This window comes from Pelobates fuscus, chromosome 11, assembly GCF_036172605.1.
Source record: "Pelobates fuscus isolate aPelFus1 chromosome 11, aPelFus1.pri, whole genome shotgun sequence".
Classification (NCBI taxonomy): Eukaryota; Metazoa; Chordata; class Amphibia; order Anura; family Pelobatidae; genus Pelobates; species Pelobates fuscus.
The window spans coordinates 4,111,868-4,117,035 of NC_086327.1; the positions used below are offsets into that span (position 1 = coordinate 4,111,868).

The window sequence follows — 5,168 nt, forward strand, 5'->3', positions numbered from 1 at the left end:
CTGTTCGAAGACCATTGTTCCAAGTCCCAATAGGCACAAATAGGGTCTCTCTACCATAATAAATTAAAGGGGCCATAGTCACAGGGTAGAAGGCTGGCAAGTAGTCCCCTCCAAACCCCAGTAGCGAAGTGGCTTTCGCCACAATTATATTTTCATCCCAAGAGTCTCTATGTTCTATCTTTAAACCAATGTTCTACCCAAGAAGAAGAATTTTCATCTAGACCAATTTCTTTTAGTTTGAACACTAACCCATTTTGAGGAACCGTATCAAACGCCTTGGTTTCATATAATCATGCTGATTGATGCTAATAACAGTGTTCTTCCAGATGAATTCCTGAATATTATCCCTTAATAACCTTTCAAATATTTTCCCAGCCACAGAAGTTAAGGTCACATGTCTATAATTTCCAGGCAAGGAATTTGAGCCCTTTTTGAATATAGGAATCACATCTGCCTGTCTCCAATCCTCCGGTGCAATGTCTGAAAAAAAAAAAAAACATGAAAGATTAAATATGGAGGTTCACTTGTTTCCACACTTAGTTCCTTAAGTACTTGTGGGTGAATACTATCATGCCTTGGAGCTTTGTTTATATTTTTTTGCAGCAATCATATGCATATCTGTTGTCAAATTATCCTCCATAATATATATTGGAAAAATTGTTATTTAAAATATCTTCCTTTTCCTTATCTTCATCAATTAACACACCAATCTCTGTTTTCAGTGTTCCTACATTTTCCTTTTTTAATCACTAATTTTCTAGGTTAGCCACTCTAGTTGCCTATTTGCACACATTGTTGGCTTCCTTATATCTTTTATAGGATGCCTCTAATGTTTCAAATTTAAATGCTTTAAATGCATTTTTATTTTTTTTAATCTCTTGGTTTACTTTTCCACTAAGCCATTTACATTCTGAGAAATGTACATTTTTAATATTTGTTTGAAGATATTCCATCCTCAGGGTTTTATTCACCAAAAGGTTTGTCAGTCAAAATATTGTAAAGCTGCTCTTATCTTATTTAAATTGGCCTTGATCATGGTTGACATACAAACATACCCCACAACCCTTCTTGTTTTTCCTATCCTTCCTAAATAGTGTGTAACCATTTAAGTTAACTGCCCAGTCATGTGTCTCATCCCACCAGGTTTCAGTTATGACCATTATGTCATATTGCTTAGTGTATGCTACTTCCTCTGGTTCCCCCATTTAGTTATATAGGTTCCTTGCATTCGTAAACATACATTTAATATTATCATGAGTCACTTGTACTTTATGTACATTTTTATTACTATTACATACCTCCACTGTTCTTGTACTGAGCTAAAGCCCATGTCCATTCTGTCTCCAGTTTGTATATTTTGATGTCCTCCCCACCAGTAGTTCAAAATCTCCTCCAACCTTCTAACCCTCCTGTCCCCCAGCACTGCAGATCCTCATCCATTTAGGTGCAATCCATCATGGCTATAAATCAGCCCAGTGCTCTAAAAACCCCAAACCCTACTTTATGTACGCATTAACCTCCCTAATCTTCTGCTGCCCTTCTGCTGTAGGGCGCGGCACAGATGATATTTCTGAGAATATTAACTTGGGGGTCCGTTTCTTCATTTGAATTCTCTGAGCTCATTCTTTAAGACCTTTCACATTACTCTGACTTTGTCATTGGTACCAATATGGACCATGACAGCCCCTCCCAATAATCAATCCACTCTGTCAGCAACATGCCTGACCCGAGCACCTGGGAGACAGCAAACTGTCCGGATGAAACGATCAGAGCAACAGATTACCCTATCTACTCTCCTTATAATAGTGTCACCTACCACCACAACCTTTCTCAACTACACCTGTAAATAGGGCTGTTCGTTCAGCTGTTAGAAGGAACAGCTTTCACTAGCACAGCTACTCCTCAGCTGATGTTTGCAACAGCTTTACGTAACATCTAACATTAGGATATAATTCATTACATTCATCCTAAGACTTATCAAGGCAACAATAGTTGCTCTTCTGGTGCAAAGTGCAAAATAAAGAGTAATCACCATGGAAGCCAACAGAATTTCTCGCGACATTTATCACTTTGCTAGAATAGCGCTGGTTTTACTTTGAAACATCACCCCATGGTATGGTGACAGAGACGCTCTGTTTTCAGCACAGACAGACACAGATAACGATGGATTATCCTGGGATTTTCCACCCTAAGTCGAGTTAGCAGGGATAAAGATTAATCAGATAACCAAGTGTTATTCCACCTTCTTACCTATGATACCTAGAAACACAAATCCCCAAATAAGTGGTTACAGTTTACTTACAGAACATGGTCCTTTTTGTATTATAATAAGATTAAACCTCACACTTACCCGGATTACATTGTTTTTGTGTAATTGAGTTGGGTTTTTTAACACCTTTTGTTAAATTAAAACACTTGCCCTAGAGACGGAATTTACAGCCAATGTTAGTAGGTTTCATGAAAGGGACCAGCAAAAATGTGGTTTCTTTCCTTGTTTTGTTGGCCGACCTGTGATACAGGTTCCTCCAGCAGATATACCAGGTATAAATTGTCACTACTGGAGAGAGACGGGCATTGCTTCCACGGAAGGGACAAAAACAGGTCAGTGTGCTTTAAATCTGCTTAACTTTGCATTCTTAATCTCCAAACAGTCTGTCCCAAGGCTTGTTAACACGACATACTTCAAGCATCATCTTGTGTGTACCCACTAGGCATTGCATTGGGGTGAGCAGACTAATCAAATGCAGCCCCACATGGTTTTATATACCTGACCTTAAGTTGTATTCATTTGAAAAATAACTCATTTAAAAATGCTTGTTTGGTAGACTATGTTATAGCTACAGCTTGACTGGTTTAACTTAAACTATCAGTTTTCCGTTTTTTAAACCAATTTAATGTTTAGTGAGTCCATTGCACAATGTTTTCCTAGTTAGATAACGGGTGGTTTATGTCAGTTTGAGATCGTTTGTCCTGTTTACAGATTTCTGTAAAATATGAATAAAATTGAGAGTTCACCGACAAAAAGGAATTTATACATGCACCGGAATAAAACATTTTTGTTGTAATATTTAAGAAATATACAGTTCTGAAAGTATAACTTTTATATTATTGAACATTTATACATCTACTTATTAGATATTAGGTCATGTTTCGAAGTGCTAGAGTGCTTTATATTGTACATTTATTGTAAAAATATTGAACATGCTGGGGCTACTTAGTGTCTAGAAAAACTGTTGTGTCAAAATAATTCATAAATAATAAATACCCTTTTCATAATAAATTATGACCTCAATTAATTTGTATTGCAAAAACTTTTCAAATGATTGCAAATGATTCCATATTTTTGCATATACTTTTAAACGTATCTTTAAATGATAAAAAAAAATGTTTATTATGTAAATAAAATACAAATATTTAGAAAATTTTTACATATTTTTCAAAATGTTTAAATCATTTAAAAAGTGTATTAAAAAATATTAAATCGAGGCCTAAAAAGCTCTCAGGTTATTTACTAAAATAAGATTTTAAAAAGAATTCCACATTCTAAAACATTTCAGTCAAACTCAAAGTATTGCTGATTTGGAGACTTTTTGCAGTCTGGCTATTTTGAGCTTAAATTTTAAATTCTCTTTAAATTCACATTGAATTCCTTATTTAAATAACCCGGTAAATGCTTTTTTTTTTCTCCATTAAAATAATAGATTTATTGGGCTGCATTCCAAGTATCTGTTCATTATTTGTACATATACATTTATTTACGTAATTATTTATTTCTTAATTTTTGTATTGTATGCTTTTATTTAAGGGATTTCTTCGAAATCACAATTTTTAATGAATGTGTTATATTAATAACGCATACATTTATCAAATAGGACATAAACAGATTACTTTCCCTTCTTGAATATGCTCTTTAGCCAATGACACGTCCCTTGTGCTGCTACGACACATTCACATTCTGTTAGGAAAAAAAACCTTTCAAAAGATTTATCTACAGAAGTCGCCATTAAAGACTGTGGGATTTTTTTGTAGATTTACCTTTTCAGAACATTCCGAATCATTTGATTTTTTTTTCTAACAGAATGGAATCATTTCTGATTCTGATTCAGACAAATTAAACGGAAGCCATTGTGCCCTCCATCCAACAAGCAATGCTGACGCTAGAAAGACAGGAAAAAGACCTTTATTTTTAACGTACCGCTGTCACCTTCTCTATTTTTCTTTCTGATAAATGAAGATTTTGCACGGTTTCTTTAAAAGTTAGCTCATTTATTATGTGTGTTTTTTTTTTATAGTATTTTTATCACGTACATACCGTAGTTTGCAAAAATGTGATCTGTCCCTGAATTAATTAATAATTGAATTAAAAGCCACGGATACACATAGCTCATTTCATTAGGTAACACGGCTGCTAAATAATCATTTCAGTAAATTGCAAACATTTATTCCTAATTATTATTTGCTGGGATTAGAAAAATAGAATTTAGAAGATAAAATATTTAATATTTCCTTAGTGGAAAAGACAGGTAGCACATAATGAGCGTTACATGCGGTGTAATGTACTCACACCTCTCTGTCTCCCTTTTGTGTGGCCCCATCTAGTTTATGATCCCATGAGACCCCCATCTCTCTGCCACTCAAGTGACCTCTGTCTAGATTTCTGATTTACTTTACTTAGTATGTTTTTCAGTTCCCTAAATGAAGGTCAGAAAGCACAAGTTGTCCCTGCATTAATGGGCCTGGACATACCCCAAACACCCCAATACCCCAACGGCCCGTTTGCAGCTGGTTTCATGAGATGTGCCTTCAACATAGCTGTTAATACAATCACTTAAAGGATACCCATTGATATTTATTATAACATCTATCATCTCTCTGTCTTTCTGTCTGTCTGTCTGTCTCTCTACCTACCTACAAACAAAGCACACCCCCTTGGTTTCTAGGCTAGCTATATCCCTGTTTGTTCGGATACCTGTCTGAATTAAGTGGATGCTGACAGCCGCAGTCTGAGTGTATTAACCTGAGATGACAAAGAAGTCATGTTAGAAGGCGCGTGAGGAATCTGGCTAATCAGGAGTTTCTTTTCCAAGTAGCAATATTAAAACCGGTGTTAACATACATAGCCTGTGGCTAAGATTACACTGACCCAAAATTCTCGAGAAATTCTAATT

At 35.4% G+C, this 5,168-nt stretch overlaps 1 protein-coding gene across 1 annotated transcript in view; it reads left to right on the forward strand.

Moving 5' to 3' along the window:
- The first annotated feature begins 2,498 nt into the window (after positions 1–2,498).
- LOC134577704 (IgGFc-binding protein-like) overlaps positions 2,499–5,168 on the forward strand; it is a 49,540-nt gene continuing 46,870 nt past the window's right edge. Inside the window, exon 1 of the mRNA XM_063436566.1 lies at positions 2,499–2,601. The gene's annotated coding sequence lies outside the window, so the exon portion shown is untranslated. The remainder of the gene's footprint in view (positions 2,602–5,168) is intronic.